Genomic DNA, 27,864 nt, shown 5'->3' with positions numbered 1-27,864 from the left:
CGGCCACCCAGGCCGGTGGGGGAGAGGTGGTGGCGTAAAGTACATGATCACCAGTCTTTTCACGATTGTCTCGGATTACATTTCAAACCACTTGAACTGAGGGCATGTGACACTGTTTATGGTGATCTGTCCGTTGGATAACGACTTTAAGCTTTAAGCTTGGCAGCCCCCTTGGTGTTATTCGAAAGGCCTAGGCTATGTGCCGACACAGGGTAGTAGTGGGGCATAGTTGCCAAATTTATTCAAGATGGCGGCATGTAGACTTGGCAACAGTGCATGACTGGCGGATTTTGGCGGGAAAATAGTCCAATTGGGCTATGTCCACTAACCTAACCCCCAGAAAAAAATGGCACCAAATTCAAATTCCAACAGGATAATGCCTGCAAACCCATACTTGTCTTTATTATTATTCATTATCATTTATTATTATTTATTATTATTATTTACTATCATTATTTATCATTTTTTATTATTCATTATTATTGGCCTACCTCCACTAGAAAATCGCGCTAAATTCAAATTCCAACATGATAATCCCTACAAAACCGTTGTTGTTATTGTGGTCTTCAGTCCAGAGACTGGTTTAATGCAGCTCTCCATGCTACACTGTCCTGTGCAAGCTTCTTCATCTCCCAATACCTACTGCAACCTACATCCTTCTGAATCTGTTTAGTGTATTCATCTCTTGGTCTCCCTCTACGACTTTTACCCTCCACGCTGCACTCCAATACTAAATTCGTGATCCCTTGATGCCTCAGGATATGTCCGACAAACCAATCCCTTCTTCTGGTCAAGTTGTGCGACAAATTTCTCTTCTCCCCAATTCTATTCAGTACCTCCTCATTAGTTATGTGATCTACCCATCTAATCTTCAGCATTCTTCTGTAGCACCACATTTCGAAAGCTTCTATTCTCTTCTTGTCCAAACTATTTATCATCCACGTTTCACTTCCATACATGGCTACACTCCATACATATACTTTCAGAAACGACTTCCTGACACTTAAATCTATACTTGATGTTAACAAATTTCTCTTCTTCAGAAACGCTTACCTTGTTATTGCCAGTCTACATTTTATATCCTCTCTACTTCGACCATCTTTGATTATTTTGCTCCCCAATAAGCGAACCTCATCTACTACTTTAAGTGTCTCATTTTCTAATATAATTCCTTCAGCTTCACCTGATTTAATTCGACTACATCCTGGTTTTGCTGTTGTTGTTCATCTTATATCCTCCTTTCAAGACACTGTCCATTCTGTTCAACTGCTCTTCCAGGTTCTTTGCTGTCTCTGACAGAATTACAATGTCATCGGCAAACCTCAGACTTTTTACTTCTTCTCCATGGATTTTAATTCCTATCCCGATTTTTCTTTTGTTTCCTTTAGTGCATGCTCAATATACAGATTGAATAACATCAGGGATAGGCTGCAACCCTGTCTCACTCTCTTACCAACCACCACTTCCCTTTCATGCCCCTCGACTCTTATGACTGCCATCTGGTTTCTGAAAACTTGTAAATAGCCTTTTGCTCTCTGTATTTGATCCCTGCCACCTTCTGAATTGGAAAGAGAATATTCCAGTCAACACTGTCAAAAGCTTTCTCTAAGTCTACAAATGCTAGAAACGTAGGTTTGCCTTTCCTTAATCTATCTTCTAAGATAAGTCGCTGGATCAGCGTTCCAGCATTTCTACGGAATCCAAACTGATCTTCCCTGAGGTAGGCTTCTACCAGTTTTTCCATTCGTCTGTAAAGAATTCGAGTTAGTATTTTGTAGCCGTGACTTATTAAACTTATAGTTCGGTAATTTTCACACCTGTCAACGCCTGCTTTCTTTGAAACTGGAATTATTATATTCTTCTTGAAGTCTGAGGCTATTTCACCTGTCTCATACATCTTGCTCACCAGATGGTTGAGTTTTATCAGGGCTGTCTCTCCCAAGGCCATCAGTAGTTCTAATGCAATGTTGTCTAATCCTGGGGCCTTGTTTCGACTTAGATCTTTCAGTGTTCTGTCAAACTCTTCACGCAGTATCGTATCTTCCATTTCACCTTCATCTATGTCCTCTTCCATTTACATAATATTGCCCTCAAGTACATAGCCCATGTATAGACCTTCTATATACTCCTTCCACCATTCTGCCTTCCCTTCTTTGCTTAGAACTGGTTTTTCACCTGAGCTCTTGATATTCATACATGTGGTTCTCTTTTCTTCAAAGGTCTCTTTAATTTTCGTATAGGCAGTATCTATCTTACCCCTAGTGATATATGCCTCCACATCCTTACATTTGTCCTCCATCCATCCCTGCTTAGCCATTTTGCACTTCCTGTCGATCTCATTTTTGAGACGTTTGTATTCCTTTTTGCCTGCTTCATTTACTGCATTTTTACATTTTCTCCTTTCATCAATTAAATTCAGTATCTCTTCTGTTACCCAAGGATTTCTACTAGCCCTCGTCTTTTTACCTGCTTGATCGTCTGCTGCCTTCACTATTTCATTCCTCAAAGCTCCGGCGGGGTCAGGGATTGTCTCTGCCTCGTGATGACTGGGTGTTGTGTGATGTCCTTAGGTTAGTTAGGTTTAAGTAGTTCTACGTTCTAGGGGACTGATGACCATAGATGTTAAGTCCCATAGTGCTGAGAGCCTTTTGAACCTCAAAGCTACCCATTCTTCTTCTACTGTATTTCTTTCCCCCATTCCTGTCAATTGTTCCCTTATGCTCTCCCTGAAACTCTGTACAACCTCTGGTTCTTTCAGTTTATCCAGGTCCCATCTCCTTAAAATCCCACCTTTTAGCAGTTTCTTCAGTTTTAATCTACTGTTCATAACCAATAGATTGTGATCAGAGTCTACATCTGCCCTGGAAATTTCTTACAATTTAAAACCTAGTTCCTGAATCTCTGTCTTACCATTATTTAATGTATCTGAAACCTTTCAGTGTCTCCAGGCCTCTTCCACGTAAACAACCTTCTTTCATGATTCTTGAACCAAGTATTAGCTATGATGACATATATAGGCCTGTTATAAGCCTGATATAGACCCCATTATGGAATCGTTGCATTTTTCAACGTTGTACCTATGGATTACGAACATTTGCTTTGTCTACGATCGTTCACCGAAACGTTGAAATGTTACTTAGTGGTACAGTCGAGTATGATTTTCTTCAAAGCATTCGAGATAACACGACCCAAATGGCGCCTTGGAAATGGAAATGCCGTGCGGCTAGGGCCTCCCATCGGGTAGACCGTTCTCCTGGTGCAAGTCTTTCGAGTTGACGCCACTTCGGCGACTTGCGCGTCGATGGGGATGAAATGATGATGAAAGACACACGACACCCAGTCATCACGAGGCAGAGAAAAATCCCTGGCCCCGCCGGAAATCGAACCCGGGACCCCGTGCGCGGGAAGCGAGAACGCTACCGCAAGACCACGAGCTGCGGACAATGGCGTCTTGATGACATTACATTGTAAGCATCGCCAAGAGACTTCTCTAGCTAGTTAGTTACATGTCCCAAGGCGCATTTTGTACGATAGGTCGCAATGATGTGGAACGAATCATTTTATGTTCATATCACAAATTAATTTGTACATACGGTTACATTCTTAACATTTCTAAGTTTTTTCCACAAAAAGAAAAAAGATATGGAAATGTGAGTTATTAATTCCTACCCACCAGCTTTTACACAATACAACAATATAAAACCTACGGAAAAGAAGGAGTTGTCAAGGTGAACTTTCTCAGTTTGTTATCAAATTTTGCTTTGCTGTCTATCAGACATTTTATTTCACTGGATAAGTAATATTTTTGTTGACCATTTTACACCCCTTTTTGTGCTAAAGACAACCTTAAAGAATGTCATATTTCTGGTATTGTATGTACCTCATCGTTCCCTTTGTACTGCAGTGGATTATTTACAACAAACTTCGTGACGAAATAAGGAAACTGTGAAGCAGTAGTCAGAACTTCAACTGAAACAGATGTCTACAAGATGACTGTAAGTGAGCACCGCTTATTATTCTTACAGGACGTTTTCACGCAGTAAGACTTTCTTTCTTAAAGATGAGTTACCCCAGTACATTATTCCATATGACATTACTGAATGAAAATAAGCAAAATATGTCAACTTGCTGGTTTGTCTCTCTCCAAGATTTGCAATGGTTCTAAGCGCAATTGTGGCTGAACTGAGTTGTTTTAGGAGTTCCAAAAAGTGTTTTTTTTTTCAGTTTATATTCTGATCAATATGGATCTCTAAGAATTTTGAAGTTTCCATACTATTTATTACTTCCTCACCATGTGTTACACTTACGATTGGTGAAGTACCTCTAGATGTGCAGAGATGAATATGTTGTGTGTTTTTAATATTGAGGGTGAGACAATTCGCAGGGTACCAGTCAATCATACTTTTAAGAACTTTGTTTACCATCTCTTCTGTTTCTGTACATATGCTTAGACTGATTACAATACAAATGTCATCTGCAAATAGAACTAATTCTCTCTGTTGTATACTAGACGGAAGATCATTTACATATATGAGGAACAGTAGTGGACCTGAGAACCTCATACGTGATTTCTCTCCAGTCGTGATTAGGTCCCTGGACTATATTGTTTGAATTACTAAGTACTACTTTCTGCATTCTTTTGGTTAGATGTGACATTATCAATTGGTTGGCTATACCATCAATCCCATACAACGTCAATGTACCTATGAGAATACTGTGATTCACACTGTAAAATGCCTTAGAGATGTAGCAAAAAAGAACCGGCGCTATTTCATTATTTTATGCTTGTAAAAACTGGTGAGTGAATATGTAAATGGCATTCTCAGTAGAGCAACCCCTCTGAAACCCAAGATGTGATTTTCTAAGAATACTACTGTTTCTGTGGTGAGATATTGTTGTAGAATACATCGCCTTCCCAAAAATTTTGGAGAATGATGTCAGCTGTGGAACAGGTTGGTAGTTACTGACGTTTCTCTTATCACCTTTCTTAAAGAGTGGCTTAAAAACGTCACACTTCAGTCTCTCCGTGAAAATGCCTCGAGTTAGTGATGCATTACATATTTCGGACAATACCGGACTTATTATATGGGAACAAATCTTCAGTATTATTGGAAACACCATCAAAACTAGAAGAGCTGTGAGTCTTGAGAGAATGTATGACTCTCTTAATTTCAGAAGTAGAAGTTGGTGGTGCATTCATATGATGTAATTTTATGAGTTACTTCTTCAACATATTACTGTGATCTTTCTCTTGAACTGTTGGTCCCTGTGCTTTCTACTATGTTTAAGAAATGATTATTAAATACATTTTCTAGCTGTGACTTGTCGTTTATAATCCTTCCATTCAATTCAATAGTAACGTTATCCTCTTCTGAGGTTGGTTGTCCTGTATCTTGCTTCACTATATTTCATATTGCCTTAACTCTGTTGTCAGTTGTACTGATTTCTGACATTATGTGCATGTTTCATGATTTTCTAATAATCTTTCTTAGTAATTGTCAGCAGTTTTCGGAGCAGCTACTGCAGGATCCCTACTTGTTCTTGTCAGAAGATACATTTCCCTTTTCCTTTCTGAGGATACTTTGATCCCTCTAGTGTTACATGCTTTTCTACTTGAATTTTTAGTGTCCTTTCTAATTAGCGTAAGCGGAACGCTATTTTCGAAAAATGATATGAATTTATCATGGAATAGATTAAATTTTATGCTGGTATCTGCTTCTTTATAAATTACATCCCTAGTCATTAACTGTAAACTATTCTTAAAGGCATTTGTCCTGGAGCCAGTAATTATTCTAATTGATTTCTACTGAGGAGTATCAATACTGTAAGGCGCTATGTTATTTATCATATCTAAGTGTGCATCATGACAAGAGAGAGCATTTGCTACTGGGTACACAGTTCTGTTCATAATGAAAATGTGCAAACATTACTGAAACACTATACATTTCATTAAGTACCTTTCCTTGTCTTTGAATAGTTGTTGTTCCCGCATATGATCGCTCTTGAAACAGGAAACGGTGGATTTGTATACGAAGTACTTTCCGCCACACTCCAAAAGGTGAATTGCGGAGTGTGTGTGTGTAGATGAAGATGTAGAAGATGTAGACGCGTAGTTGTAGTTGTAGATGTACGCAGGGAACACTTCTTTCATACTGGGAAAGCACAACTCCAGTTTGTGAGGGAAATTGTGACAGTTATCTGCAGATCTTACTTGCAGTTTATGGTTCCATTTTCGTTTTTCCCTGGGTATGTTTAACTTCTGGACAAAAGGTAGGTCATTAGAGACAGTGTACGTGTCCATTCCGCCGGGAAAGAGAAAAATGCAGTGATTAAAAAAGTGATCTTGGCGTTTGTCTCAACGATTTGAAGGAAATCTTGTAAAACCTAAATCACTGTGGCCGCACAGGGATTTGGTTAGTCCCAAATACGGGTTCAGGTTTCTAATCGCAGCCAGCGACGTGTCGTCAGGGTTTAAGGAAATGCAATTTTTTAGTTGTCGATTAAATGTTTTTTTTTCGGTGATGTGAAGTTCATCGATTAAGTACTGAACCAGACCTCCTGAATCTTCAGACATTTGCATGAAAACAGCTTTCGTGCTATGGTATAGCAGTCGTGGTATTAAATCCAAAATATGAGCGTAATCCAGAGTACTAGGAGAATGAAATGTGAATAACGGCTAAAATAAGGCTGTAGAACAAATAAAGAATCTGATGTTATCGTTTTTCCACGTCTGTATAAAAGATCACTGTGATTTAGAACTCTTCTACGTTTACAGTTTCCATTTCATACAACTTCGTTACGCAACATACTGCCTACGTGAATCTATTAGTATATCGCTGACGTTCAAATACGCAATTCCTTGTTTCGGGTGATACTTTTACCGGGGAAAACTTGTCTACCTTATTCTAAGAAATGATAGGCTTACCTTCTTAATTAACTTACGTACACGACGAGGAAAGATCGAATGATGTCACTGGCGAGTCGGAATGTGAGGGAACGGCGTCGATTGTTTCACGGAAAATTGTCTGCTGAAGTCCATAGAAGAAAATGACGAAATTATTCCAGCGGTATACACGTAAGTCTTTCTTCATGCTCTTAATTATGACAAGATAATAAAAATGACTGCGCCCGTAGATATATAGTGAAGTCTTTCTAGTAACGTAGTTCATAAACGTTATGAAAACATAGGTGACCAACGACGCTGCGTTATTTACAATTTCTCATACTGACCATCTTATAGTGCACAGGTAAGTGCATGCGAGATAATTTCCGTTTTACGTTAATCGTTAGACCATAGTATCTCCCTCTTTTGTCTTTTAAATTCTCGTCGATGGGAAGTCATTGCAAAGGGAACCAAATTTAGGTTTTTCCACAGTTTTCCCAGTAGGCTGAACCATTTGAAATGAATTTGAAGTGCTTTCTGAAAAGCACAAGAGTGCTTCATTGGTTCACGCGCGTCGCGTCGGATAATGTTGTGGAAGCTTCGCAATATTTCAACGAGAAAGCTGCTCGTTATCTTCACGTGCTTACCGAAGTGTTGCTGCAATGGTCCGCCAATATATACGCTGACTCGCTAGAAAAGCGCAGGCATCAAGGGATGGGGGCTACAACGTGATCGTAGACGAATCATAGAGCACGGCTACATCCAGTGCCCCCTGCTGGAGAAAAAGGCCACGGTCTTCGCGTTCGTGACGCTGGAAAGGCAAATACCGGCATAGCGCTCGCGCGGGCAGAGCGTTGGCGCCGTTTTAAGTGTGCGGTCCTTGATTCCCCTAGGTCGACTCGGATTCATTTGTCTGCGGCCGACGATGCCTTAGTACCGCCAATGCTGGTTCCCATGCCTTGCTGAGTTGAAATCCCGTGACGCTATTGATCGGGTCGTTACTTGTACGAATTTCGACTGCTTCTTTAATGATGGAGTCCCAGTACATGGAAGCGGACGAAAGGATCTTTATTTCTCCGTAGCTCATGCTGCGTCCTGTGTCAAGACAGTGTTCGGCCAAAGCAGACTTTTCTGGCTGACCCAGTCTGTTGTGGCGTCTATGTTCAGGGCATCTATCCTTAACAGTGCAACACGTCTGCCCAATGCGCCTGGAAAAATTGCTGAATGCTCTTTTTGTCGATTCTATTAGGTGAATTTCTTTAGTTGTCTAGGTGGAGAGACTCTGCTGAATCAAAAAAGCGACGAAAGTCGTCGGTAACACAATATTTTTACTTTTCTCTTTTTTTGCTTTACACACGCCTCTTCGATTTTGCCCATCTTGGCTGGAAGGTATTTCTCATCTACGTTCCATTTCGTCTCGTCGGGTTGGTGTTTCGGTAGATCTGGAAAAAGCGAGGATAACTAAATCTTGAGAATAAGTTTTGAAGCGTTCCAAAGTAGGACAGTAGACCTGGATATAATGGATCGTATGTGGTACACTCCTGGAAATGGAAAAAAGAACACATTGACACCGGTGTGTCAGACCCTCCATACTTGCTCCGGACACTGCGAGAGGGCTGTACAAGCAATGATCACACGCACGGCACAGCGGACACACCAGGAACCGCGGTGTTTGCCGTCGAATGGCACTAGCTGCGCAGCATTTGTGCACCGCCGCCGTCAGTGTCAGCCAGTTTGCCGTGGCATACGGAGCTCCATCGCAGTCTTTAACACTGGTAGCATGCCGCGACAGCGTGGACGTGAACCGTATGTGCAGCTGACGGACTTTGAGCGAGGGCGTATAGTGGGCATGCGGGAGGCCGGGTGGACGTACCGCCGAATTGCTCAACACGTGGGGCGTGAGGTCTCCACAGTACATCGATGTTGTCGCCAGTGGTCGGCGGAAGGTGCACGTGCCCGTCGACCTGGGACCGGACCGCAGCGACGCACGGATGCACGCCAAGACCGTAGGATCCTACGCAGTGCCGTAGGGGACCGCACCGCCACTTCCCAGCAAATTAGGGACACTGTTGCTCCTGGGGTATCGGCGAGGACCATTCGCAACCGTCTCCATGAAGCTGGGCTACGGTCCCGCACACCGTTAGGCCGTCTTCCGCTCACGCCCCAACATCGTGCAGCCCGCCTCCAGTGGTGTCGCGACAGGCGTGAATGGAGGGACGAATGGAGACGTGTCGTCTTCAGCGATGAGAGTCGCTTCTGCCTTGGTGCCAATGATGGTCGTATGCGTGTTTGGCGCCGTGCAGGTGAGCGCCACAATCAGGACTGCATACGACCGAGGCACACAGGGCCAACACCCGGCATCATGGTGTGGGGAGCGATCTCCTACACTGGCCGTACACCACTGGTGATCGTCGAGGGGACACTGAATAGTGCACGGTACATCCAAACCGTCATCGAACCCATCGTTCTACCATTCCTAGACCGGCAAGGGAACTTGCTGTTCCAACAGGACAATGCACGTCCGCATGTATCCCGTGCCACCCAACGTGCTCTAGAAGGTGTAAGTCAACTACCCTGGCCAGCAAGATCTCCGGATCTGTCCCCCATTGAGCATGTTTGGGACTGGATGAAGCGTCGTCTCACGCGGTCTGCACGTCCAGCACGAACGCTGGTCCAACTGAGGCGCCAGGTGGAAATGGCATGGCAAGCCGTTCCACAGGACTACATCCAGCATCTCTACGATCGTCTCCATGGGAGAATAGCAGCCTGCATTGCTGCGAAAGGTGGATATACACTGTACTAGTGCCGACATTGTGCATGCTCTGTTGCCTGTGTCTATGTGCCTGTGGTTCTGTCAGTGTGATCATGTGATGTATCTGACCCCAGGAATGTGTCAATAAAGTTTCCCCTTCCTGGGACAATGAATTCACGGTGTTCTTATTTCAATTTCCAGGAGTGTAGATAAAACAAAAGAAATGTTGAACAGCAGTCATCAAAAAATTGCGCAAGGGATGGAATGCTTCTTTGTATAAGTAGTTTATTAATAGCACTATCAGTAACTGCTGGTTATGGTCAGATTAGTTTATAATAACATTGTCAGACGATTCGAGTAGGCTGCACTTTTCGTCGGATGTATTATTACATAATTAATCTTAAACTAGGTTTGACCGTTTTAATGATCCTGCATGATCTTGAACAAGAAGGAACAAGTCAATGGAACATCTGATTCAGTTTCCCGGAGAACTTAACTTGGCACTGGAAGGAGCCGTGGACGAGAGCAGTAGTAGGGGAAGAGATAAGAATATGTAGAACGTATTGGATAGGATTTTTTATGTAGTAGTCACATAGGGACGAAAAGATTTGTACAACACAGGAAAAGATGGACGGCAGCATCAGTGTGTCAGAAGATAGCTGATTTACATTTTCTTCATTCGTTGGAGCATGTGCGAAGGGCGTTTGAACGTCTTTGGCACTTCTTTCCTTCCCAACATCTCTTCATCCACCCACTGTTTATTCTTCAGTTCTCTCTTCCACCTCGTACCTTCTCGTGGATGCTTCTCATAAATTTGTTACTGTGTTAATTAACATTCGAAATTTTGTTCTACCTTGAAGGATTTCTTCGTCTATGTCAGTTTCTTTTAAGTCTTTATGAATTTCTGTTGGGCGATTGTTTTGGTACTTCGTCGATAAAGCTAATTTCAAAATGTTTTTGAGCCTGTAGTCATTCATTGTACTAAGTGCTATGAAATTATAACCTTATTATATCTGTGATTTTTCCGTAACTTAGCAGATTTCCTTTCACTTCTTCTTCGTATAAACCTATATATTCAAAATTCGTCCTGAAACTTTCCTCAGAATATTTCTGCCGTGTTTTTCGGTGTTTTTGATTTGATATCTGCCACCAATTGTCATAGCTGCAGATGCTTAAAGTACTTCAGTTTTAACAACTGTATGTATGCCATAGTAATGCCTTTTGTGCCAGAGATTTTTTTATTGTATACGTTACATGTTTTTTGTATTCTCTTTGTAATTTTGTTATTCTTTGTTTGTTGCTTTCTGGTTTAGCTCTGGCAAATTAGTAATCTCACATGAATATCTGAATTTCTTCACTTGATAGTTTTTTCATAGTCTGATGATAAGAGATTGACTTTTGAATCCCGATCTGGACGCTTCCATGCAGTACACCTTCTTCTGTTATATTTGGTTTTTGTTGGAATGTCATTAGCAATTTATAGGCAATGAATGTGAAGCAGTTCTTCAATTTATCGCTGTGTATTTGATGACAAAGTAATCTGCTAGTAGACTGCCAGAAATTAGTGTCGAAAGGGCACAATTTAACGGCGCTCGATCCTGTCACAGTCTTGAGTTGCGCTGATGATGACGACAGGATTGATGACAGAAATACTGTGCCCATTTTGACACTAACAGCGGTCAGTACACCCGTTGAAAGGTGAAATTTGTTTTGGAGACAAATATCGATAGTTATGGCCTTTGGTTCGTGCTGGTATTTTCTAATCGTTTGTGAGCATGCTCAGGGACGTTGCTAGGTGTTTTGCCACCCTAGGCGAGAAATGGCAAATGACGCCCTCTTTCTTTTACTTCCAAAAACATTCTCCATCAAAAGAAACAATCATGTATGCTTGCAGACAAGTTTTCATCTCCATAATAAAATGTCCCAGATGATTTCTCACAGACACGCTTACATCAAATCTCCTTTTCTGACACGCTGCTCACGCCCGGGTTCCCGGGTTCGATTCCCGGCGGGGTCAGGGATTTTCTCTGCCTCGTGATGACTGGGTGTTGTGTGCTGTCCTTAGGTTAGTTAGGTTTAAGTAGTTCTAAGTTCTAGGGGACTGATGACCATAGATGTTAAGTCCCATAGTGCTCAGAGCCATTTGAATTTTTTTGACACGCTGCTACTCCTCCAATAACAATGCCCCAGCGTTGCACAACTTACTGGCTAGCAGGTCAACTATAGATAAAACTAAACGCAGAGTCAAGGATCTTATTCAATACTTACGCAGTGCGCTCGTTTATCTTTGTCCCAATACAGTAAAGGTGAATCATTTACTATAACAGAAAACATATGAGAACCTTATAGACTATGAAATAAATGAGTATGTTGCCACTATATGTGCGCATATGCTGAGATAACAAGCACAGAATAATGGTAATGCGCCGAATACTACTGAACTGAATGACCAATACATCTTGTGCAAAGACAACATAATTTCATAACCAATCTGCAGAACACACAGTAATTACAGATCAGTCTAGTAATGGCAAAAAATGCTGAGCTTAGAAATCATTCCTCTCTCTCCAATGGAACACATTTTCGATTACATTAAGGAGAGAGTTAACTACCACTTCTCACGGAAAGTTAGAATAGCCCTGCCTAATCACACACTATTCAAAGGTTTTCAATGACTTAGCCACAATGTATGACGGTACGACATCCACGGTGTCGTTTGACAGGCCACAATGATTAATAATACTATCAGCATTACGCCTTTCTCACGTGTCTGGCCTTTTCTGCCTTTCCTAATCCATTACATATCGAAACATTTCTATACATCTTTCGTGCTTTCACAGCGTCAGATTTGCACTAGTTTTTCTCCAGTGTGAATCGATTCCGCATTAACGCATTAGCATATCTACCAAGTTTCGCTGCCATACGATAGTTAAAGCCCACACTGGACCTAACTCGTATATCAATGAGATGCGACGACCAAAGATCCGTTTTTTCATTGTGGATACTAACTAAGCCAGTCTCTTGCGGGATTTCGAAATGGCGAGTGAGGGTTTCATGAGTAGGTGACGGACGCTACGCCGGTATTGTGCGATAGGCTGGGAACTTGGGTGGGAGCAGAAGTGTGCTCGGATAGCCGCGGCGGTTAAGGCAAAAGCTCCCCTTAAGCGGGAAATCCGGGTTCGAGTCCCACGCTGGCCCGAATTTTGACCTGTTACCACTGATTCATTTCAATGGCAACTGCGGCTAACGTCACTGAAAACCTCTCAATAGTACTTGTATGGCTGCTGGATGACATTACGTGCCTATTTTTTCGAACATATCTGAAAGAACAGTATTTGTCAGATTGTGTTCCTGTTGTCTAATAGCACTGACTTAATATATCCTTCGTTAGCATAAGTTAAATTCATAGCAAAACTTCTGCTGAAAAAAATAACAAGTTTTTGCCTTTTTGTGCCGTTATAAGACTTCAAATACTGGGGGCGCACCGCAACCTCGGGCGCCACCGCGAACATAAGTGCGGGAGAAGGCTGGAGCCGCCTGATAGAGACAGCTCTGTAAGGAATCTGGGGATGTCCCCGTATGGATTTTACTAAGTCTGGACAGCCGTGGTGGAGTAGGATAATAAGCGTGGGCTGGCCGAACGGTTGTGATACGCCACGTCGGGGCAGCTTGCTTTAGGTCTGTCTGTCCGGCTAGTTCGCCTGACCCAGCAGTATCCGTTAGCATTGGTGCCCGGTAACACATTGGAAAATTATCCCAGCTGCCTTTATCCAAAGCGCACAATTTATGAGAATTTTGCGATGGAGACGTGTTCTGCATTTGCTTCACTTACGTCGCGCACTGCGGCGGAATGGGTAATTCTGCAAGGCATGTGATCCTGTAGGTACCTTCCTGGCAGTCCCATTGTGTGGCAGTTGTATGAAGTTGACCTTGTCCTGCTGTATCGTTCGCCAGGGAACGCAACAGCAGAGACAGGGCAACTGACTGAAAAATCTAGCGGTATGTGGCTAAGGACTCTGAGGTGAACACCGAGGAAGACTTAGCATAGTAGAAAATTTTAAGATACACTTTGAGACCAGTTCATCTAGCAGTGTGGTACACAACAGTTAGCTATATAAGTTGCTTCTGGTTGTGCCTAGACACACGGTTTCATGTGTGCTGCTTTATGATAGACTTTCGACAAAAGCGTGTCCTTTATGATGTCCAGCTGGCTTCAATTACAACACCTTTGAAATGTCTTCCGTTCTGAAAATCACCATCCACATCTGGAATAAGTCCACCGACCCCCTCAGGATTCACACTTTGTTTGGAGAAGGTTGGTGGAGTCAGGGTGGAGGAGGGGGGCAGGGGAGAGGGGAAGGCGGAAAGGGGACACTGAGATTAGCAATGAACATGTCGTCTTCGGTGGAAGGTTTGGTAAGAGAACAGATTCGCAAACAATAACATATTAAGACATAAAGAAGAAATCTGGAATTGTATTAAATTCATTTTTTATCTTTTAGAAGAAAAAAATTTCAGTCTTTGCTTAACTGTGTCTTCCACGATTAACTAGTTTCTGGATCATATTAGGCCTACCAAGGAAAAAAAACACACTATTATTCCACAAAATCAACGGTGCCACGATGGGGACTAGTTATAATTTGTTTTTGGGGCTATATTTTCTCTAATGAAATTTATAAGCTGTATGTGTGAGATATCTCCCCCTCCCCCCTCCTCCCCCCCTCTTCTCTCTCTGTCTCTCTCTCTCTCTCTCTCTCTCTCTGTGTGTGTGTGTGTGTGTGTGTGTGTGTGTGTGTGAGAGAGAGAGAGAGAGAGAGAGAGAGAGAGAGAGAGAGAGAGAGAGAGAGAGACAGAGTACTGCGTATCGTTAAATTTGTTGGTTTACCCTGTTGGTTTATCCTTCTGCAGTGGCTGATGGAGCTGTAATCTCAGTTGATATTTCGTATTCAAAACGAGACACACAATGATAGGATTATACAATGTTCTCACTGTTTACAAATGCTGTTTTACTGAACTCTGAATGTCTTTAGAGCATTTATTTCTATGCGCGTTAATATGTCCACAACTGATAATCCGAAACTTGTTGTTGTTGTTGTGGTCTTCAGTCCTGAGACTGGTTTGATGCAGCTCTCCATGCTACTCTATCCTGTGCAAGCTTCTTCATCTCCCAGTACCCACTGCAGCCTATATCCTTCTGAATCTGCTTAGTGTATTCATCTCTTGGTCTTCCTCTACAATTTTTACCCTCCACGCTGCCCTCCAGTACTAAATTGGTGATCCCTTGATGCCCCAGAACATATCCTACCAACCAATCCCTTCTTCTGGTCAAGTTGTGCCACAAACTCCTCTTCTCCTCAATTCTATTCAATGCCTCCTCATTAGTTATGTGATCTACCCATCTAATCTTCAGCATTCTTCTACAGCACCACATTTCGAAAGCTTCTATTCTCTTCTTGTCTAAACTATTTATCGTCCATGTTTCACTTCCACAAATGGTTACACTCCATACAAATACTTTCAGAAACGACTTCTTGACACTTAAATCCATACTCGATGTTAACAAATTTCTCTTCTTCAGAAACGCCTGCCTTGTCATTGCCAGTCTACATTTTATATCCTCTCTACTTCGACCATCATCAGTTATTTTGCTCCCTAAATAGCAAAACTCTCATTTCCTACTCTAATTCCCTCAGCTTCACCCGACTTAATTCGACTACATTCCATTATCCTTCTTTTGCTTTTGTTGATGTTCATCTTATATCCTCCTTTCAAGACACTGTCCGTTCCATTCAACTGCTCTTCCAAGTCCTTTGCTGTCTCTGACAGAATTACAATGTCATCGGCGAACCTCAAACTTTTTATTTCTTCTCCATGGATTTTAATACCTACTCCGTACTTTTCTTTTGTTTCCTTTACTGCTTGCTCAATATACAGATTGAATAGCATCGGGGAGAGGCTACAACCCTGTCTCACTCCCTTCCCAACCACTGCCTCCCTTTCATGTCCCTCGACTCTTATAACTGCCGTCTACTTTCTGTACAAATTGTAAATAGCCTTTCGCTCCCTGTATTTTACCCCTGCCACCTTTAGAATTTGAAAGAGAGTATTCCAGTCAACATTGTCAAAAGCTTTCTCTAAGTCTACAAATACAAGAAACGTAGGTTTGCCTTTCCTTAATCTTTCTTCTAAGATAAGTCGTAGAGTCAGTATTGCCTCACGTGTTCCAACATTTCTACGGAATCCAAACTGATCTTCCCCGAGGTCGGCTTCTACCAGTTTTTCCATTCGTCTTTGAAGAATTCGCGTTAGTATTTTGCAGCTGTGACTTATTAAACTGATAGTTTCGGTAATTTTCACATCTGTCAACACCTGCATTCTTTGGGATTGGAATTATTATATTCTTCTTGAAGTCTGAGGGAATTTCGCCTGCCTTGCTCACCAGATGGTAGAGTTTTGTCATGACAGGCTCTCCCAAGGCTGTTAGTAGTTCTAATGGAATGTTGTCTACTCCCGGGGCCTTGTTTCGACTTAGGTCTTTCAGTGCTATGTCAAACTCTTCACGCACTATCATATATCCCATTGCATATTCATCTACCTCCTCTTCCGTTTCCATAATATTGTCCTCAAGTACATCGCCCCTGTATAGACCCTCTATATACTCCTTCCACCATTCTGCTTTCCCTTCTTTGCTTAGAACTGAGTTTCCATCAAAGCTCTTGCTATTCATGCAAGTGGTTCTCTTTCCTCCAAAGGTCTCTTTAATTTTCCTGTAGGCAGTATCTATCTTACCCCTCGTGAGATAAGCCTCTACATCCTTACATTTGTCCTCTATCCATCCCTGCTTAGTCATTTTGCACTTCCTGTCGATCTCATTTTTGAGACATTTGTATTCCTTTTTGCCTGCTTCACTTACTGCATTTTTGTATTTTCTTCTTTGATCAGTTAAATTCAGTATCTCCTCTGTTACCCAAGGATTTCTACTAGCCCTCGTCTTTTTACCTACTTGATCCTCTGCTGCCTTCACTATTTCATTCCTCAAAGCTATCCATTCTTCTTCTACTGTATTTCTTTCCCCCATTCCTGTCAATTGTTCCCTTATGCTCTCCCTGAAACTCTGTACAACCTCTGGTTTAGTCAGTTTATCCAGGTCCCATCTCCTAAATTCCCACCTTTTTGCAGTTTCTTCAGTTTTAATCTACAGTTCATAGCCAATAGATTGTGGTCAGAGTCCACATCTGCCCCTGGAAATGTCTTACAATTTAAAACCTGGTTCCTAAATCTCTGTCTTACCACTATATAATCTATCTGAAACCTTTTAATATCTCCAGGGTTCTTCCATGTATACAACCTCTTTCATGATTCTTGAACCAAGTGTTAGCTATGATTAAGTTATGGTCTGTGCAAAATTCTACCAGGCGGCTTCCTCTTTCATTTCTTAGCCCCAATCCATATTCACCTACTACGTTTCCTTCTGTTCCTTTTCTTACTGTCGAATTCCAGTCACCTGACTTAAAAGAAGAAATATTATTATATTACACAAACGGTCTCCTACTCTTCTCCTTGACCTTAACTCAGCAGACCAAATCGGAAGTGATACCTCACACTTTTCAAACTGCTACCACAACTGATGCAAGCACAGGACTATTTATTTTTTCTTCTACTGCATCGTTTATGATGAGCTTTTGATACTTTGGTGTAAATTCCAGGTTATTATGATCTTCACACACTTCGAAGTTAGGAATGCTAGTACGTGAACGCAACAGGTCTGGGATCAACTGTTTTCTGGTGTATCACATATATGAAATTACGTTCACTTGGTGTACTAATTGTTCTTTAGACGTACAAAATAACAATCCAGTTTCACTAACGTCTACTGGGAATTGGTCAGAAGTGTCTCACTCTATAATTTGACAAAGGAGTGGAAACAGCACTCAGAACAATGTAGAAATGCCACTTATATTGCCTTTTTAATTTACTCATTTAGTCTCGAAACATAATTTTCGTGAACTGATTGGTACAAGGCAGACTAATAACTGAAGCACTGCTGAATTGTTTCAAACGTAAGTGTAAGGAAATTCGGACGAGACTAGCACGCAGAAATACATTGCTTGACCAAAATCTGCACCGTATCAGAGTGCAGCAGTCACTACAGCAAAGGTACATGAATGGCCTACCCACGTAGCTGCACGTGAATCCGTCCTTTTGAATAATGGGAATAAATTAGCTCGAATGAAGAAATGATAGTTGTTGTTAGCGAATATTTTGGAGAGTTTGACAAAAATTACTTCATGGACGAAATGACTCAATTGTCAACTTGCTGGTCCAAATGTATAGGCGTCGACCGATGTTGGGAATTTGTGGTAAGGTGTTATGGGACCAAACTGCTGAGGTCATCGGTCCCTAAGCTTACACACTACTTAATCCAACTTAAACTAACTTACGTTAAGGACAACACACACACACACCCATGACCGAGGGAGGATTCGAACCTCCGACGGGGGGAGCTGCGGGAACCGTGGCAAGGCGCCTGATGTTACTTTGAGAAGTAGAGCGAGTGATTTATTCTAAAAAATATCTACCGTCTATTAACCGACCCTTTACTACAAAGCAGTAGCACCGAATGCCAGTGTAACGTAATAATTTGATGATCTCGTATGGTTAAATGAAATGCTGCCACATTTTCGTGCTTAGTATTACAAACCCACTGGACTTTGAATGGGCATAAAGTAGTTCTCATCAGCACCAGTAGCTATGGACTCGTCAACATAGCCGTTGAGATTCCTAGAACACGGTGATTTTTTTAGTTTCCTGGGTGGCCAAGGTTACCGGGAGCAGACCTGACGCATGTGAAACGAGGTTGCTCTGTTCTACGTGACCGGCTCCACGTGTGCGCAAGCGCTGTAGAAACCAACCGAGGAATGGTCACAAAATACGTAGAACATGACGATGGGTGTTTCTTATTCTCTGTAAAGCTACTATGCATATATTTAACAATCTATACTCCGTCAATTTATAGAATAAAATAGCAAATATTTATTTTGCTTTTCAGTATGTGTGTGTGTGTGTGTGTGTGTGTGTGTGTGTGTGTGTGTGTGTGTGTGTGTGCAGAGGTATTCTTTTTCATAATATACATATAACTCATAATTGTATTTTAAAGCAGTAGTTTTTGTTTAACAATAAAGTAAGACTCTTAAAAAGGCATCCATTTGCCGCTCCTTCTGGTGAACATTCGATTCGCTGTATCGGATAAATTCCTATACAGTTGATATTATGCTGTTCCCAAATACCACATGTCTTTATGTTCCTGAATAGTAAATGAAGTTGGATGCTGCAGTGGTCAAAGATACTGGGTTGGTCTCAGAAATAATTTGATTAAAGTCAAATCAGATCGAATATGACGTGAATTTCCCGTTGTCTCTCTAAAATGTTTACAAGAAATTACCAGAATGGCTCAGTCAATAAAGTCGAAGCCGATTGTTTCCTTGTTCATGTCTAATAGAGCTTGTCCTCTGTAAATACAGATATTCATTTCCATGCTATCTTAGGACCGAAAAGCAGGTTAAGTACGAAAGACCGTGAATGCTGACAGAGATTTAGGTAACTCGTATGTAGCTATTATACTGACGTCACAAAAGTCATGGGATAGCTCTCAATATCGTGTGAGAACTCCATTTGCCCGGCTTACTGCGGCAGTTCAACGTTGTGTGATCAAAACAAGTCGTTGGAAGTCCTCTTGCAGAATGCTACAGCCGTCCATAATTGCGAAAGTGTTTTAGGTGCAAGATTCTGTGAACGAACTCGTCTCTCGATTATGTGCCATGAATGTTCGATGGGATTCACATTGGTCGACTTGGGTGGCCATATCATTCGTTCCAATTCTCCAGAATGTTCTTGAAACCAATCGCGAAGAATTGCGACCCGGTGACATGTTTGAGAAAATGAAGTCCATGAATGGCTGCAAATGGTCTCCAAGTAGTCGAACATAACCATTTTCTGTCACTGATCCGTTCACTTGGTCAGAGGACCCAGTTCATTCAATGTAAACACAGCCCACACCATTCTGGAGCCACTACCAACTTGAAAAGTGCATAGTTAACAACTTGGGTCCATGGCTTCGTGGGGTCTGAGTCACACTCGAGCCCTACCATCAGCTCTTCCGTCTGGAATCGGAACTTATCTGACCAGGCCACGGTTTTCTGGTCGTCTAGGGTCCAACGATATGGTAACGAGCCCAGGAGAGGCGGTGCAGTCGATTTCCTGCTGTTAGCGAAGACACTTGCGTCGGTTGTCTGCCGCCATAGCCCGTTGACTCCAAATTTCGACACACTGTCCTCACGGAAACGTTCGACGTACGGCCCACATTGATTTCACGCAGTGTTGCTTGTCTGTTGGCACTGGCAACTACGCAAACGCCGTTGCTCTTGTTCCTTAAGCGAACGGTGTCGGCCACTACATTGTCAGTGGTGTATGCTGTTCCAGTGACTTTCACGTCTCTATTACATTAGACCACATTATAATGGTAAACCATCATCACATTGCGAAAACCTGTCTCTGGATGGTGTAATTCACTGACGCATAGTGTTATTTGATAAAGAAACTGGTTGATAATTGTTATACTTTAATGACTGAATTGCAAAATCTTCCCTAAAATGCAGAGAGTACCCCGCCCCCCGTGTTATGCGGCAGTAATTGCTCTAACCAGAAGAATACGAACGGATGTGGCTGTGTTCTCCGTTTAGTAATGCGCGCAGATACTACAAACACTCTGACGCTTGCGTTACATCACAAACATCTGAAACAAATGGCTGCTATTGGATGTCAGTCCATTTAGAAAGCAAACTATCACACTGAAACTGACCATAAAATTTGGTCTGTCAAACAAATCTCATACTGAAAATGCCTACAAAGGCCCTCAGTAGTCCGTCTCCCTTACTTTGCGATAACCTAGATACTGCAAGTCTAGAAAAAAGGTAGTTCATGTTCTCTCAGAAGGGCATGATATTTTACCATCCATACTGAAACCCACATTTCAAAATTAATCACAGCTTCTGTTGCAAATCAGTTGCCATCCGCGTGTAGAAACCTTCTCCCATTTGCGAATTTTTTCAAAATTTCATGCTAAGTGGGGGTGGTACATGCAATTTATGAAAGGTAAATACGACAATTTAAGCTAGTTTTGCAAAGGGACCGTCTCCTATTTTCTTCATACTTATCGGCGGCCGAAAATAACGGAGTACGACGCAGTTATCAAAAAACTCGAAAAAATGCCTTTGAAGATTTGAATGTTTCCAAACGCTGGTAATTACACCACCATTTGTAGAAAATTAACTAACTCTAGGTAGCTAAGTACGTAGCGTAATAGGCCGCTGATTCTAATATTGCTAATATCATAAGGTAAATTCGCGACAGTTTGACTTTTATAACATTTTCTTCCCTCTAACGCGAAAGCATTTCATTCGGTTATATAAACCATATTAAAACTACAACTACAAATAAAAATGGAACAATTTTTATGTTACAGCTGAATTTTAAACGATGATCAAGTAACACAGATATTGGTAGGCAATTTCGTGTAGGTAATTTCGTGATAGCTGTAAGATGATTAGTAGATTGAACTGTACAGAGCAACGTGTAATTCACTCTATTTTTGGTGACCTGTAATTTATCTCATATCCTTAATGTAGGCCTAAAATAAACAACAGTTTCAAACATTTTACTAGTTCTTTTAAAATTTATCTGAATCAGGATTAGCATTTAACGAAGCACATGCACCTCACATGAAATTTCTTGCTCATTGTCTGAAGACGGACACAAAACATGACCAGGTGGTACCTATGTCCCAATCACAAACACACATCCAAGTAGAGTATGAGTTTCTCCTTGTTCTCATTGAGTTCTTTTAAAAACATACCTTTTTCCCATTGGCGTCACTGCTTTCCCTGGTACAGTAACGTAAAACAGGCCAGTTGCGTCGCACTTTCAGATTGCATTAGGATTGTCCATGATGTTCAGTTTCATTAGAAGATCCTTTAATGTGTTGCAGAAGCCTCCAATGATCTGAACCTCTGTAGGCAGTAAGATTCTCGGGAATTCCAAGAGTGATGTATCTGCTCTTGAAACTAGACCACAACCGTCTACTAGCAATATCAGCGTCGGGGTCTAATCCTGACGCTGATTTCTCTCGACCAGTACTTCCTGCTGTCTGGTGGACACCTTTCCTTACCGAGGTAACCGTCACTCCAAATCCTATTTCTTGCATTCTCATAATATAATTAAAAAGCTGAATTTCCGTAAATGACATCATTGTAAATGGTCTTCCTAATTTAGACAAATTTACTAATTTTTCCTCCGCTATATATCGGGAAAGAGCGTCTTCCGGTGAACTCCATGGGTGACGTCTTTTTTTTTTTTTTTTTTGCTTCTACATAAACTGACAATCTAATTTTTTACAATTTTTACTGCTTCTATTAAGTCAGCTCTCCGACATTTTTAATATTTTGTCTTTTCTTTTGGTATATTCTGACTTGAAATAGGAAGAAAGTATTTTCAGGTAAATAATTTTGTGGTATCCCGAAACAAAAAAATTTACATGAACATGAATCTGATTATAACCAATCACTTCTGATTAGTACACTATGTTAATAAAGTATAAAGAAACGAAACTATAGTCAAAACAGTGGAGCGTTCATAAACTTCACACGTACAAAAGCTGATTAATATGGTTCGATCCGCCAATAGAGGAGCGTAAGCAAATGGTCCATAACAGTCAATGTACCGAATTGCATAACTGATAAAATTCATTAATACTGGTTAAATTAAACAAGGTCAGATTTTGAGCGGTAAGAATTGAATATGTCATTTAATAATTAGATTTAGCATACTCAAACGTTGCTGTGTGAGTCCTGGAGAACAATAATAAGAAAAAGGTATATAAAACATTGCTATTTTTTATTTTGAAGTGTTTAATTTTAATAGAACTTTTGAACTTCAGTAGTCATGATTTTTTCTTGTTCCATTTTTCCGCCCAAATTCACTTAACGCGTTCGTGATGTTATCTCTTGCGTCCTTCTGCTCATTTATTTGATATTCTCTTCTCCGTGTTTTTTTGTTTTTGTTTAATTGCACGTTTTTCTATGATATTTCTGAACTTTACTCCATCGCTAAAGTTATCTTGTGTGCTTCTCAGTTCTTTAACATCTTCTTCTGTTTCAGTGATCCGTTTTATCTTGTTTTTGCTAACGTTTGCTATCTTGAAAATTTGGCCTAAAAGCCTGATCTTGTTCTTACTGTGGATATCTACATAAAATTTTTATCCTTCTTACCTGCATACAGACAGAAACAATAACCAACACCTTCAGCAAAAAAGGATAAACAGTTTATGTAGACTAATATCGACAGTATGAACAAGATCAGGCTCACAAGCCAAATTTTCAAGATAGCGAACATTAGCAAAAACATGGATCATTGAAACAGAAGAAGCTATTAATGGAATGAGAATCACACAAGATAACGTAAGCGACAGAGAAACAGAAACACCATAAAAAATACAGCTTAACAAAAACACACAGAAAAGAGAACTTGGGAAGAACGAAGGAACAAAAAGAAATCGTGACTACTCAAGTTAAATGGGAACATTCCAAAATAAAGAAAATAGCAACGTTTTATGTTGGCCTACCTTCTTTATTATTGTTCTTCAAGTTCGCACAGCAACATTTGAGCATGCTACATCTAATTATTAAATAATATCTTTAATCTTTTTTTTATGGACTACCGAGTGAAGGAGTATTGACATGTTTCGTACTTCACCTGTTCCATATGAGCAAAACATTATTAATATTACCATGATTTCAGGGCTTTCCGAAGTCCGATTCACATTTAAAATGCCTAGTAAATTAAGCAGAAATACAAATAGCAGTGACAGTGACCGAAGTGATGATAGTTTGGGCCTATGACAATCAGAATGAAACAAAAGGTAAAATGTAGGAGAATTTGCTCATTTCGTAATTAAAGTCTAGAGAATAAGGATCTCAAAATTTGGTTAGCTAAAGCTGATGCTGACTAGATGGCAAAGCGTACAGTGTGTCCCGATTCCTTTACGATAAATGGCGAGGGTGTTGGGGCCGTGAGAAAGCATTTGTCAATAAGAAGCATAAACTTACCCTCGCATCAACTTTCAAAAGTAGTCGATTGTAAATTCTTTAACCGTAAAACGTACTCCATAACTATTAAGTTTTAGTAGCCGAACTGTCATTTGGATGTCATGGAGTTATGCATAACTCTAAGTAGGTTTCTACTGATTGTGCTGTTGAACTAGGAAGTACGATTTTGAAAGAGTTGAAGTTAACTCCAAAACTTCATTGTAGGTATTTAGTGTGAGATGCTAGTACAAAATGTTGGCTCAGCATTCGGTAGAACTCATACAAAATGAATAGATGGTACATTTTTCATTTACATGTTTCAACAGATGCCTCCAATAAAGGTAATATTAAATGTTTCAATAAAATATTTTCTGAGATATCTGGTGGAATGAGAAATTACGAAGCTTCTATGACGTCAGTGAAGAAAAAGGTGATGCTATTTTCGGAAAATTTTATTTTAAGAGAAGAAAGTTTGGAAATTTCTGATACCAAGTTTCGACGGAGCAGTGAACAGTGGAAAACATCATTCAGTTTTTCAGAATTTAAGTCTTGAAATAGTAATATAATTGAAGCTAATTGTAACTGTCATGTTATTTATAATACGGCCAAAACTGCATGCAAAAAGATTAAATTCGACGTCCAGAGTCTAATACTGAAAGTCTATGACGAATTATCATTTTCTAGTAAGAAAACTCATGCACTCAAAAAATTTTTGAGTTCGTTGAATAAGAATATTCAAAAATTTTACGGCATATTCCTGTATGGTGATGGTTCTCGCTGCCGGTTCTTGAGCGTTTACAAAGACAATGGGCAACTATTGAGTTGCACTTTCTCTCTCAAGGGGAAGAAGAGACCAAAACTTAAATATGAATTTTCGTGAAAGACGTGGGTGAAGTAGATGAATGGTCACTTTCCTTTTTTTTATAAATACAGTTCGTATAATAAAAAATGGTTCAAATGGCTGTGAGCACTATGGGACTCAACTGCTGAGGTCATTAGTCCCCTAGAACTAGTTAAACCTAACTAACCTAAGGACATCACAAACATCCATGCCCGAGGCAGGATTCGAACCTGCGACCGTAGCGGTCTTGCGGTTCCAGACTGCAGCGCCTTTAACCGCACGGCGGCTCGTATAATAACTATATCGGTTTTGTTACATCAACAATTTTACAACCCGACAATCGAAAAACGTAACCTTCTATTGGTGTTAATTCGAATCAAAATTTGAAGAGATTGAGTACCGTAAATCAGATCAGGACATAATTAGGAAAGATGCTGCTAACGTTTATCAGAGAAGGCTTAACTATCTAAATAAATGGTTTAGTTTCTAAACCTCGACTTTTAAGAAATTCGGTCTTGAGCAGGAAATATGAAATTACCGTTGGTACCCTCATAGACACTGTAAAAGACGATAGTATAAAAGCAAACGGTGACGAGTTACGCAATGAATTCTCAACAATAACAAGCGTCATTGAAACTCTTAGAACTTTGGACAATCACACCAAAAACGGTTTCATTTTTTTGCAGCCCCAAACTTATTAAAGATAGTGAAATTTATGTTTTCTACTCATGTGAGAAACCCATAACGTAAACACTGTTAACTTTCAAATGTTTTAAGTTTCAAGTACGGTGTTTGAAGTTTAGTTTTGACGTTTGAATAAAAACTGAATTAACCTTACTAAGAACTGCTGATATAGTGTATTGAGTAAAAGCTTTGGTTTGAAGAGTCCCGACTTTGGACTTTCCAAAGATGGCAACTTTACCCTAAACGTAGATGGATTAAGTTAAATTACAACAGGAAAATATTATGTGAATACATGTAAGCTATATCGCAAAGGTAACCGTCCTATATTTGATCACAAGAGTACTCGCATTACATGACGGAGCTTCAGTCTAGGACTATGGTGCCGAATGGAAATCCATTTGCACATCAGTCTCCTTCGAATTAACTCTTCAGTATGAGCCCCGTCCTAGTATCCAGCAAACCTTTGAGTTGTTCCTGACGGTTGATTCCTAACCACCCTAGTGTGGCAGTATTGCGAAAGGAGGAAATTTTACTACTAGCTAATGTTAGTCCACAAACTCTAGTTTTGTCCTAACATTAACGCATCGGGGGAAAATAGGCAGCTCGGCGAGGGCGAGTACGCCCGTACCTCGTGGAATTAATAGTGTGAAGGAGAGCAAGCTGTGGCGAAGAGCTTTCCAGCTGGCAAGCCTACCTTTGCGTTGCTAAGTCCTCCCCCACCCACTCAGAAACCGGCTGGAGAAGCTGGCAACGGCTGCAGCTGTTCACGTGGAGACCCCGTGCACTTGGCCCCCACCACGCTAGTCTTCACCGCATATATGAGCGCGATCGTCCACTATACGTGGCAGTTCGCAGAAGCATAGGGTTTACGCCTGCCGACGTTCTGCTGGGTTCTCTACAGTTCATGTGTCCATGAAGAGCAGGGCTCCAGGCTTTTATTCTTCGAAGTTCCTCCAGTCACTGAGGTAAGTCTAAAATGGAATTTTAATACTCTATCTCACATGAACTATGCTGCAAAGAATACAGTGTCAGGTCTCTGAATATCTGTTGCTATGGCCGAGCATGAAATGAAATCTCAATTATTGGTACGACTGTGTTGATACAGTTATTATTTATTTGCCACATATAACAAGTGAGCTCGAAACAGAACATCGCTACTTTTGAATACCAGTACCGGCAGTTCTTTTCGCACCTAACGTCTGCTCTCGTATTCAAAGACACAGCAAGATTTTACCTTTTTTAGAACCACAGTTACGAAGCGCGAGACAGGTGCAAAAGGAGGAAATGAATTCTTTTTGACTTTTCGTCGGGTGCCTCTTTAACTAGCTCTGTGCGTTGTATGCAGTACGTCGATGTGTTGGTCGTACAAGTGACTTCAACATCTAATCGACATCGAAATGAGAGAAGAAACACAAGTTTCGTTGGAAGAGGACAGACAAAGAAAGTGACCGTCGCCAGTTGCATGAATTATTCTGTAAATTATTTAAAGCAGTTTGGAAATACCATACCACGGAAACCCAAACCTGAATGAATGACTGAAGAAAGATTTCATTTCCATACTTCCCCGACACTAGCCGCACTTTCGAGGCACCTTGCACATCACACAAGATAACACGCTCAGGTCACAATAGGATTTCAAGTCATAAGATACCTGACGATACGATAACAGTTGTTCAGAGCATTTCGTTAGGCCCCATGAACGATCCAAGAATTTGCTAAAATGCTGTTGGATCGCTATACTTTCCCTGATGTTTGTGACCGCATTTGAAGTACATACAGTAGCTACAGTGCATAGCTTTTGTAATGCCACACCAGCGGGAAATATTTTGCACGTTTCAATTGATTTTACTTATAATATAAATGTTTAAAGTCGAATACACATATAGTTATGTCGTCTCAGATTAAGTGACATTTCCGTAAGTTGCTTCGCAACGTCTTCGATCATCATAGGAGTGTTCCAAAAATATTTCGTCGCCTGTAGATAAATGTTTTTGTTTTTATTTTAACTTTAATGTTTCTTTGTATTACGGCTCCGACAGCAAATTTTCGAACCACATACGACACACTGAAATGTTACCAAGACGGTAGCGTGTTCTATTTGAACTACAATCACGTAACAATGTATGAGCTTGATTGCGAATGCATTTTCCTTTTCAGAAAAGAGTAAAATAGTAATTTTGCCCACTTTCCTCTGGCATGGAAGAGTTTTCATAGCGTTAGTTTTGAGTTAGCCTAAGTAAAATGGAATTATAAGAATCGTAACAACAGGTACCGGTATGTATAGTACTTTAAAAGGGTATAGAAGACATTGACAGTAACGTGTATTTTTTATTTCAGGCTTGCGAAAAACCTACAAACAAGAAAAGGCAGTAGGAGAGGGAACTCTGGAAACCGTCTAGAACTTCAAGTGCTGACGCAGCTTCATCACGTTCCATAGAGTAAGTATTAGTACCGGTACTCTTTTAGTAAAGTCCATTATTGCTATAGTAATTATTTCCTTTAACAGAATTAAGTGGATGAAGTAACAGCTATTGAAATTTTGTTATCTAATGAAGCACTTTTGCAG

The 27,864-nt window shown here is 40.8% G+C and overlaps 1 long non-coding RNA gene across 1 annotated transcript in view; it reads right to left on the bottom strand.

Moving 5' to 3' along the window:
• The window catches only part of LOC126177978 (uncharacterized), a 184,405-nt gene extending 158,213 nt beyond the window's left edge, over nt 1-26,192 (bottom strand). Inside the window, exon 1 of the long non-coding RNA XR_007535905.1 lies at nt 25,993-26,192. This is a non-coding gene — a long non-coding RNA (uncharacterized LOC126177978). The remainder of the gene's footprint in view (nt 1-25,992) is intronic.
• Nucleotides 26,193-27,864: the final 1,672 nt, after the last annotated feature.

This window comes from Schistocerca cancellata, chromosome 1 (assembly GCF_023864275.1).
Source record: "Schistocerca cancellata isolate TAMUIC-IGC-003103 chromosome 1, iqSchCanc2.1, whole genome shotgun sequence".
NCBI lineage: Eukaryota > Metazoa > Arthropoda > Insecta > Orthoptera > Acrididae > Schistocerca > Schistocerca cancellata.
Note: the sequence above shows the minus strand (reverse complement) of the source record. Positions and strands in the feature narration are given on the sequence as shown.